The sequence below is a fragment of the Elgaria multicarinata genome, chromosome 3 (assembly GCF_023053635.1).
Source record: "Elgaria multicarinata webbii isolate HBS135686 ecotype San Diego chromosome 3, rElgMul1.1.pri, whole genome shotgun sequence".
Lineage (NCBI taxonomy): Eukaryota > Metazoa > Chordata > Lepidosauria > Squamata > Anguidae > Elgaria > Elgaria multicarinata.
In genome coordinates, this window is record NC_086173.1 from 171,559,386 (window position 1) to 171,570,995 (window position 11,610).

At 46.0% G+C, this 11,610-nt stretch overlaps 1 pseudogene; it reads left to right on the top strand.

Moving 5' to 3' along the window:
• The first annotated feature begins 1,425 nt into the window (after positions 1-1,425).
• LOC134396339 (zinc finger protein 883-like) lies at positions 1,426-10,662 on the top strand (annotated as a pseudogene).
• Positions 10,663-11,610: the final 948 nt, after the last annotated feature.

Consider the following 11,610-nt stretch of genomic DNA (forward strand, 5'->3'; position numbering starts at 1 on the left):
AGAACATTGGATTCGTCGTTCACTACCAGCACCGTTGGCCGCTAGCCGTCCTTTCGGCTTTGAGCTAGCTGCGTCATCACATCTGGGGCTAGTTGAACTTATCCTCTGTTCCTCCCCAGTAGCATTTTGACCATCTTCCGACCTGGGGGTCCCATCTTCCGATGGTATACCGACATATCTCTGGTTGTACTGATCTATTTAGTTTTCATGGCAAGAATACTGAGGTGGGTTGCCATTACCTTCCCCAGGGATCGTATTTAGTCTGACCTCTCTACCATGACCTTCCCATCTTGGGTGTCCCTTCACGATTTAGCTCATGGCATCCTTGAGGTGCTCAAGCTCCAGCACCATGACAAGGTATGTAATTAGCAATATGTAATTAGCAATACGTAATTAATTAGCCTGGGTCTGTTTTTTTAGGGTCATAGTTTTAAAACTTGTTATAGTAGTTTTATATGTATGTGTGTATTGTATGTTTTCGCAGTTTTAAATATTTGGATATTGTTTTTAAGTGCTTCGGCTATGGTATGGTAAACAAATGCAATCAATAAATAAACACTGAAAATAAGCAATGAAAATGGGAATAGTTAAGAATGTTAACTTACCTTCTCACCTCCCCACCTTCTTTACCTTACTCACAGGGAGCAAAACAACCTGCAGGGGAAGTGAACTGATCCTGGGGGATCCTTCTGGGCCTCATTCACTTGGTGGTGGAGTGGAAGCGGTTTCTGCACAGCCTGGGCAGGTAGGGGAGTCCTGGGGGCCTCCGTCTCCTGCACATCTCTTTGGTCCTGGAAGAAGCTGCCCCTTTAGCCTTTGCTCTTCTCCAAGATGGCTGCTGGGAAGGCCTTCAATGTCACTCACAATGCTTTGGCATTCAGAAAGAGGACCTCACCATCCTTGTCTTCATGGATTGCTACATAATGCTTAAAGAGATGCATTATGTAGCATTACATAATGCATTACAGGGATGCCAAAGAAAGCATTGGGCAGGTCAACAGCTGAGAAACCATGACACATCAGGAGGAATCGAAGACAGAATAGTGGCGGGATTGGGGAAAAGAGGGGATCAAAATGTGGTTAATCAGTCTCAGATCATGACAAAAATGATATGGGGCGCCCCTCTGGGGTGGAACGATTCGCAGGGGCTGACTGTTTGCATTTTTCATAAATATTCTCTGACTTATTTTCATTGTTTTAAATGATATTGCTGTTTTTATGCTTTTAAATTTTTGTATATTTGTTTTTAATGTTCACTGTTTTTAACTTTTGTAAACCGCCCAGAGAGCTTCGGCTATGGGGCGGTATATAAATGTAATAAAATAAATAAAATAAAATAAATAAGAGAACATCATTTCTTCTTCTTCTTTCAGGGTCTGGTGACCTTTGAGGAGGTGGCCGTGCATTTCTCGGAGGAAGAGTGGGCTCTGCTGGATCCAGGCCAGAGGACTCTGCACAAAGAAGTCATGGAGGAGAATCGTGGGATCCTGGCCTCTCTGGGTAAGGAATGGGATTCCTCTGGGTAAGGCTCCCTCTCTGCCTTCTTGCCAGATCCTGGAAGGCGGCATTTCAGCTCTTCTTTCTTTGTGTCAGTGCAGAATACAAATGTCATTGACTCCAAAGACCTGACAAAACATTGAGAAAAGCCCATTGATGGACTTGCTCTGTGGCAGAGATGGCTGCCAACCAATCTTACTTTGCTGCTATAATTGCATCTGCATAATATTGAAGATGTTACAGATATTATCTTAATGGTCTCCATGGAGGAGAGGAGAGTTAAGCCTTTTCAGAAGACAGCTCTGGACAGCTTGCTTTTCATTTTAAGATATAAGTAGACATTGAAAATAACCATTATGCTTGAATTCTCACTTTCCAGTTCCCAATTAAATGATCAGCTAGGAGAAAATGGCAGATTTTAAGTGTACTTTGTTTTTACAGTATTTTATGTTGTTCATTTATTCTTCTTCATGGTCTCTGTGCATCACACATATGGGCTCCACGCCTGTGTGGGGCCAGCTTCAGAAACTTCACTAGCTGAAAATCTTTTTGGGCGGGAACCCCTCCCCCACTGTCCACTGAGCATGCTCAGGGGTTCCCGCCCTATCTCCTCAGTTCTCTTCAACCGCCTGTGGGTCAACAGCTTGTTGGAGACTTTTACTGGGTATCGTTTTACCTCAGCTGAAAAATCTGTTATTTTTCCTACTTTCTCTTTCTCTCCAGTTTTCTAATCTTTTCTATTTAGATATATATATATATATATATATATATGTTGTTGTTGTTAGTTAGTAAGTGTTGGTGCCTATGGCACATCAAGGCCTTTTTAAAAAGTGCTCCGGTTGCGGGCAGAAGTTTTCGCAAGCGGATGGACACTCTCTTTGTTTGCTCTGCTTGGGGGAAACACACGTTGTCGAATGTTGTGTTTTTTGCTTAAAATTCTCGAGGCAAGTGAGAAAAAACCATTCAGACCGCCTTCGGCCGATCCTCTGGGAAAAGGCTTTGGAGGCAGTAGAGAAACCGAGACCGTCTCGACACTCTAAATCTCCTACCAGAATGGAGTCTATGTCCCAACCTCCTCCTGTGCGGAGTGAAGCCTTAACAGTTCCCCCATCCTCCTCTCATTCCACGTCTTTAAAAGTGGCAAAGAAAATATCTAAGAGAGCGAGAGAGCATTCTGGGGCAGAAGAACCCCAAAGGAAAAAGAGCAAACTCAAAACTAAAAATGGGAAGAAAAAGTTGTCGAAACCTTCGTCGGTACCAAAGAGTCCGGTACTGAGTACTTCGATACCGAAGCAACCTACGGTACATAGGAGCCTGATCTTGAGGCTTTCCTTGCAAGAGTTTCCTCCGCAACCAATAAATTTGATACCGAGGCTTTCGCTACCGAGACCATTCTCGATACCGAGACGGGCGACACCATCCTCACTGCCAGTACTGAACCCCCCGGCTCAGTCAGAGCAGGTTGTTGAATCTCCGGTACCATCCCCCTTCCGGATCATCACGATACCGGTGGAGGATCCAAGTGTAAGAGCATCAATTTCGGAAAGCAAAATTAGAGGTTCGTCCCTGGACAATACCTTGGCAGATCGGGGTCCTTTTTCCCCTCGATAACGAGAGGAGCCACACCCGTCAATTGACACCGACGGACATCGGTACCGACAAGTACCGCAGCAACCACAACCGTCAGTCGGTACCAAAGGTCATCGGTACTGACCTATGTCTCCCTACGGGAACGTCCGTGATCACTCACTGACTTCAACTCATTCAAGTCGTCAATACTCTGTTTATGGCGAATGACCTCAGTCTCCGCCTAGAATGCGTGACTATTACGCTGATTGGCAAACCCCCCAATATCCTCCATATTACTACGAGGACTGGAGACACAGAAGGCACCAAGATTATTACTACCATTACACTCAGGAGCGACACGCCCCTTACCCGCATTTCCGCCAGGCTCCCTCGGAAACGATCTCCCATCCCCCGCCTCCGGAGGATGTCACGTCTATGCCACCACCGCCTCAACCATCGATACCGAGGCGCGCATTGCAACCAACGCAAACTACAGTACCGATCACCTCGGTACCGTCCCGGGCATTGCAACCATTATCGACATCAAGGGTGATGGAAAACAGACTGGATGCCCCATCAGAGGAGGACTACAAATCGGACTCCTCACAAGAGGCATCACCAGTACCATCCATCCCTTCACCGGATGATCTGGTGGTTACCTCAGACGTGGTGTCTCCCTTGGAAGACTTGGCACACTTTGCTGACCAGGTACAGAGGATGGCAAGGTCTTTGGGAATTGAAATGTCCCAACCAATAGAAAAACTAAATGATCCAGTCTATGACGATGTATACTGTGAGTCATCAACCCCAGCAGCCATTCCATGCCTACCTGTGCTGCTACGTACAGCCCAGCAATCCTGGAAGCTATCCTCCTCTATGCCACCAACGTCAAGGAGATTAGACAACATATATAAGATACAAGAGAAAACAGCTCCCTTCCTCTTTACACATCCAAAACCAAATTCAATCATCGTGGAAGCCTCCCAAGGATGATCACAGAGGAGACACAATGCTCCCATGGATAAGGAAGGGCGAAGATTGGACGGCCTGGGTAGAAGAATCTACTCATCTACGGCACTATCTTTGAGGGTGCATAATTACCAAGCCACAATGGCAAAATACCAGCTTTTCCTGTGGGAAAAAATGGCATCCCTGTCTGGCTATCTCCCTGATGACAAGAGGGAGCTAGCCAATGTCTTTTATACTGAGGCAATGAGACTTTCTTGGCAAGAGCTTAATACTGCATGTCATGCCACCGACTGTGCCTCAAAGGCTATGGTTGCCCCCATTGCCCTACGAAGGCATGCATGGTTAAGGTCACCGGGATTGTCACAAGAGGCACGCACCCGCATGGAGGACCTGCCTTTCGACGGCGAAGGCCTATTCTATTGCTCCACCGATGAGTCAATGGAAAACATTCAAAAGGCTAGGAATACAGCCAAGAAAATGGGAATAGGACAACAACAGCAGCCGCAGAGACCATTCCATCCAAGACGCTGGCCTAGGACCCAACAACAGTTCCTGCCCAGGCAACAACAACTACATGACCGTACCCCGCTGTATCAGCCCCAAGGGCAATACAAGAGGCAATAATTCTCTGGTCGCTTCAAACAAAACAAGGGCAAACCGGATGGAAATCAGAGACGGCGTCTTTGACTGTCCCATAATCCTGACCACACCAAAATTTGGAGAAATTCTTGCCCCCTTTTACACCACATGGACCACCATTACCACCGATGTGTGGGTCCTAAACATCATTTCTCGGGGCTACAAAATAGAGTTTGCATCCCTTCCTCCGCTCGGAACCGCAAGCTTCTCACCACCTACAGACGCTCTGCGACAAGAGACCAAGTCTCTGCTAAAGAAGGGCGCCATAGAGCGATTACCAACACGCGCCCTAGGATGCGGGTTCTACTCCCGCTACTTTACGGTTCCGAAACGGGATGGGGGATTAAGACCTATTTTGGACCTCAGAGATCTAAACGAGTTCATAAAACCCAGAAAATTCTGGATGAATTCCTTAGCGACCATCTTGCCATTCCTCTCCCAAGGGGATTGGTTTACAGCGATCGACCTCAAAGATGCATACTTTCACGTCTCGATCCACAGCGACCACCGTCACTTTCTCCGTTTCATCGTAGGGGAAGACATTTTTCAGTTCAAAGTGCTCCCTTTTGGTCTTCCTACTGCGCCCCGAGTTTTCACAAAGTGCATGGCACCAGTGTGCGCCTTTCTGAGAACTCGAGGGGTAGAGATTTACCCTTACTTAGACGATTGGCTGATAGTGGCAAATACAAAACAGGAAGCCACTCACAATACTCACCTCACCATCAGTCTCCTAAACAAATTAGGCCTTTGTATCAACAAAGAAAAATCAACCTTCCAACCGACCCAAAAATAAAATTCCTTGGAGCAGTTCTGGACTCAACCCGCTCCAAGGCTTTCCTTCCAGAGGAAAGAGCCACTACATTAACACTTACACTCAAGCTTTACCACTCGAAGACTATATCTGCCTTCCAGGTCCAAAGGCTACTGGGATTCATGGCAGCTACGGTGAATGTCGTACCGTGGGCACGCCTCCACATGAGGCCTCTGCAATTGTGGCTTCTACGGGAGTACGACAATACAATGGACGCTCTTCGAGTGAAATTGTCGCTTCCTACGACTGTGAAGGATACCCTCCTATGGTGAACGGATATGTCCAACATCATGAAGGGACTGGACTTCAGACCTCCGCTTTCATCCAAGCATCTGATGACAGATGCATCATTATCAGGCTGGGGAGCCCACTGTGGAGACCTTACCATCCAGGAACGCTGGAGTCATGCAGACAGGCAGAGACACATAAACGTTCTGGAATTAATGGCCATTCTGAAAGCGTTACATGCCTTCCAACAGACTTTGTCAGGGCATGTGATTCAGATCCATACAGACAACGTGGCATCTGTTTGGCACATAAACAAGCAAAGCGGAACACGGTCGATGGATCTGATCTCCCTAACCTTAGACATTTGGCACTGGGCAATTGCCCATGACATGGCCTTATCGGCCATTCATATCGCAGGCCAGGACAGTATATTGGCGGACAAGCTCAGCCGCACTTTCGTGGACACGCACGAGTGGCAAATGACAGAGTCTGTACTCACCATGATCTTCTATTTATTTATTTATTTATTTATTTAATTACATTTATATACCGCCCCACAGCCGAAGCTCTCTGGGCGGTTTACAACATTTTTTTGCATGGGGACAGCCTTCAATAGACCAGAGAATGCCATCTGCAGCCGCTTCTGCACTTGGGCAGGTCACGGACAAGCATCCCTTGGGAACGCCTTCGAGAGGACTTGGTCGGAGCAACTGATGTACCTGTTCCCACCAATACCTCCTTTCCAGGGTCATACTCAAACTACGCAGGGACAATTCCAATGCAATACTAATAGCGCCCTGGTGGCCAAGACAGCCGTGGTTCACACTGCTTCTCAAACTGTCCTCAGCGGAGTACATTAAACTACCCCAATGTCACAACCTGATTTTCAAGGGGAAGGGACTCATTTTCCACCCAGATGTCAGATCACTGAACTTAACGGCATGGAGGATAAGGCGTCGTTAGACAGCCAAGCCTTGCCCACTGATGTGTGGAACATCATCCTAGCAGCTAGGAAACCAGCGACTAGGAAATCATATGCCAATAATTGGGAGGTGTTCTCTTCCTTTGCTCTCAACAGGGATGAAAACCCCTTTTCAGCACCAATTGCAACCGTTCTTGCCTTCCTTTTTTCTTTATTCAAAAAGGGACTCAAGTTCTCATCACTTAGAGTTTACCTGGCAGCAATCTCTGCTTCGCATCAGTGGATTCAGGGCTGTTCAGTCTTCACACACCCATTCGTAAAACGATTTATGAAGGGTATGAAGAATACCATCCCACCAATTCGCTCATTTGTGCCCCAATGGAGCCTTTCCGTAGTACTTAAAGCATTGTCTGCCAAGCCTTTCGAGCCGCTAGCAACAACAGACTTTCGGTTACTAACTTTTAAAGTGTCATTCCTTGTTGCCATCATGTCTGCCAGATGTACATCAGAACTGGCAGCGCTCCGTATAGACCCACCTTATACGGACTTCCATGCTGACAAGGTGGTCCTCAGACCAGACCCAGCCTTTCTCCCGAAGGTTGTCTCCTCGTTTCATCTTGGACAAGAAATCACACTGCCAAGTTTTTTCCGTTCGCCGACAATTCCTATTGAGTCTGCTCTACATATGCTGGACGTTAGACGGGCTCTCGCCTTTTACCAGTCCAGAACTGCTACCCTCTGGAGATCCCAAAGACTTTTTGTTTGTTACGGGGGAAAACAAAAGGGACTTTAGGCATCTCTGCAGAGAATATCTGCTTGGGTTGTTCAGACTATTAAATTAGCCTATGAACTTGCCGGCCTCCCGTTGGAGGGTAGAGTACGGTCCCACTCTACGAGAGGAGTGGCCAATTCTATGGCTTTTGAAAGAGGAGTCGCCTTACCAGACCTCTGCAAAGCGGCTACCTGGTCGACACCTCTGACCTTCGCCAGTCACTACTGCCTGGACATCAGAGCATGTAAAGACTGTGCTTTTGGGCGTGCCGTTTTATTGGCAATACTTTGAGTTCATCGATCACCTGACACCACCCACCTCCGGTAAGTCAGCTTGTTATTCGCCCATATGTGTGATGCACAGAGACCATGAAGAAGAAAGACAGGTTGCTTACCTGTAACTGTAGAGCTTGTACAGTAACTGTACAGCACCATGTACATTGATGGTGCTATATAAATAAATAAATAAATAAATAAATAATAATAATAATAATGATGATGTAGTTCTTCGAGTGGTCATCTGTGCAGTCACACAACCCTCCCACCGTCCCCACTATGGTGTCATTTTGATTACCTGGTGGTTCACCTCAGTGAGACTGTTTAGGCGGTTTCAGGAACTGAGGAGATAGGGTGGGAACCCAGTGGATGGTGGGGGAGGGGTTCCCGCCCCAAAAGATTTTCAGCTAGTGAAATTTCCGAAGCCGGCCCCACGCAGGCGCAGAGCCCATATGTGTGACTGCACAGATGACCACTCAAAGAACTATAGTTACAGGTAAGCAACCTGTCTTTCTCTCAATTACTTTATATGAGTTATTCCATAAAAATGAAAGCATTGTATGGCAGTCTAGTTCTCAGTTCTATTGATCATTGGGATATTGAATATCTTTAGAAGGATTTGCCTCACCAACGATTATTATTTTTTATCCTGTGAATCAAATCAGCAACCGTTTGTTTTGTTCCAAGATTTCAAGACAATTTCTGTGTTTATACTTGCAGGTGATCACAGGGGAAGTAAGAAAAATGGCCTACACCACAGAAGGAAAACTGAAACTGAAGAGAAGAAGGAAAACAAATCCATTTCTTTTGAAGGATTAGATGTCTGTGAAACTCCAATACTAGAAGCACCAAGTAAAAAGAACATTCGTAAAAGGAAGAAACAGAGTAAAACTCAGAAGATTCATTCTCACAAATATCAAAGGTTTCAATGCTTAGTGTGTCAAAAACAATTCACTTTCAACTCACAACTTAATGTGCATAAAAGAATTCACACTGGGGAGAAGCCCTATAAATGTTTAGAGTGCGGGAAGACCTTTACTCAGAGCACACACCTTAAGCAGCATCAAAGAATTCACACTGGGGAGAAGCCCTATAAATGCTTAGAATGCGGGAAGACCTTTACTCAGAGCACACACCTTAAGCAGCATCAAGGAATTCACACTGGGGAGAAGCCCTATAAATGCTTAGAGTGTGGAAAGAACTTTACTCGTAGACTAAACCTTAAGCAGCATCAAGGAGTTCACAATGGGAAGAAGCCCTATAAATGCTTAGAGTGTGGAAAGAACTTTACTTGTAGACTAAACCTTAAGCTACATCAAAGAATTCACACTGGGAAGAAGCCCTATAAATGCTTAGAGTGTGGAAAGAACTTTACTTGTAGACTAAACCTTAAGCTACATCAAAGAATTCACACTGGGGAGAAGCCCTATAAATGCTTTGAGTGCGGGAAGAGCTTTGCTTGGTGCACAGTCCTTAAGCAGCATCAAAGAATTCACACTGCGGAGAAGCCATGTAAATGCTTAGAGTGCGGGAAGAGCTTTGCTCAAAGCTCAAGCTTTAAGCGACATCAAAGGATTCACACTGGGGAGAAGTCCTTTAAATGCTTAGAGTGTGGAGAGAGCTTTGCTCTCAGCTCAAGCCTTAAGCAGCATCAGAGAATACACACTGGGGAGAGGCCCTATAAATGTTTAGAGTGCGGGAAGACCTTTGCTCGGAGCACACAACTTAAGCAGCATCAAGGAATTCACACTGGGGAGAAGCCCTATAAATGCTTAGAGTGCGGAAAGAGCTTTGCTCACCGCATAACCCTTAAGAACCATCAAAGTATACACACTGGGGAGAAGCCCTATAAATGTTTAGAGTGTGGAGTGAGCTATGCTCGGAGCACAAGACTTAAGTGTCATCAAAGAATTCACACTGGGGAGAAGCCCTATAAGTGCTTAGACTGTGGAAAGAGCTTTGCTCGTAGACTAAACCTTAAGGTACATCAAAGAATTCACACTGGGGAGAAGCCCTATAAATGCTTTGAGTGTGGGAAGAGCTTTGCTTGGTGCCAACACCTTAAGCGGCATCAAAGAATTCACACTGCGGAGAAGCCATACAAATGCTTAGAGTGCGGGAAGAGCTTTGCTCACAGCTCAAGCTTTAATGGGCATCAAAGAATTCACACTGGGGAGAAGCCCTATAAATGCTTAGAATGCGGAAAGAGCTTTGCTCACCGCAGAACCCTTAAGAACCATCAAAGAATTCACACTGGGGAGAAGCCGTGTAAATGCTTAGAATGCGGGAAGAGCTTTGCTCAGAGCACAAACCTTAAGCAGCATCAGGGAATTCACACTGGGGAGAAGCCCTATAAATGCTTAGAATGCGGGAAGAGCTTTGCTCACCGCAGAACCCTTAAGAACCATCAAAGTATACACAATGGAGAGAAGCCCTATAAATGCTTAGAGTGTGGAAAGAGCTTTGCTCGCAGCACAACCCTTAAGCAGCATCAAAGTATACACACTGGGGAGAAGCCCTATAAATGCTTTGAGTGTGGGAAAACCTTTGCTCAGAGCACACACCTTAAGCGGCATCAGGGAATTCACACTGGGGAGAAGCCCTATAATGAATTTGTTAACAGCAGCAAGATTAATGATATCTAGAAACTGGAAGGGTCAAGGGGATTATCATATAGAAGATTGGTATAAAGAAATATGGGATATCGCTATTAATGATAGATTAACATGTAATATAAAAGTTAGAAGAGGAATGATACAAATGAATGACTTTGAGGGAATATGGAAACAGTTTCTAGAATTTGTATTATTAAAGGGGAGAGGGAGAATACCTCCAGAGGAAGCAATGAGATTTTGGAAACATGAATAAGATCCCGTGGTTGGGGGGAGCACTTTTATGTAGGGGTGTGCATGGACCCCCCGCTCCGCTTCTCTTCCAGATCCACGATTTGCAGATCAGGCCACTTCGCCCCGCCCCCGCTCCGCCCATGTCCGCTCCGCTCCGCTGCGGAGCTCCAGATACGGATCGGAGCTCCATTTCCCCCCCCCCGTAGGCTTGCATTAAGCTAAAAAAGTATACAACTTTTTTTCTGTTAAAGTTAGAAACCTCAAGTTTGGCACAATGACACCTCATGGAGGTATACACACGCACGCCAAGTCTCAAGGCAATCCCATCATCCCCTGATTTTGGGGGAATTTATGAAAATCCAACACCCCATTCACACCCCTTTCGATAGCTCCGTTAATGTGCTCGTTAAAAACCTCAAACTAGCCACCATGACAGCTTATCCAGGGATACACACGCACGCCAAGTCTCAAGGCAGTCCCATCATCCCCTGATTTTTGGGGAATTTATGAAAATCGGGCACCCCATTCACACCCCTTTCGATAGCTCCGTCAATTTGCATGTTAAAAACCTCAAACTCGCCACCATGACAGCTTATCCAGGGATATGCACGCCAAAACTCAAGGCAGTCCCATCATCCCCTGATTTTTGGCGGGGCTCTAACCTCTAACGCACCACCCATAACCCTAATTCACACCCCTTTTGATAGCTCCATCAATTTGCACGTTAAAAACCTCAAACTTGCCACCATGACAGCTTATCCAGAGATACACATGCACGCCAAGTCTCAAGGCAGTCCCATCATCCCCTGATTTTTGGTGAATTTATGAAAATCGGGCATCCCATTCACACCCCTTTCGATAGCTCCGTCAATTTGCATGTTAAAAACCTCAAACTTGCCACCATGACAGCTTATCCAGGGATATGCATGCCCAGACTCAAGGCAGTCCCATCATCCCCTGATTTTTGGTGGGGCTTAAAACTGCAGACAGCTCAATGGGGCCATTTCAAAGGAAATCCCAACATGCCATGAATTGGGGAGTAGAGATAAACCTATGAATCTTCTTCCACACTTGAAAAATGG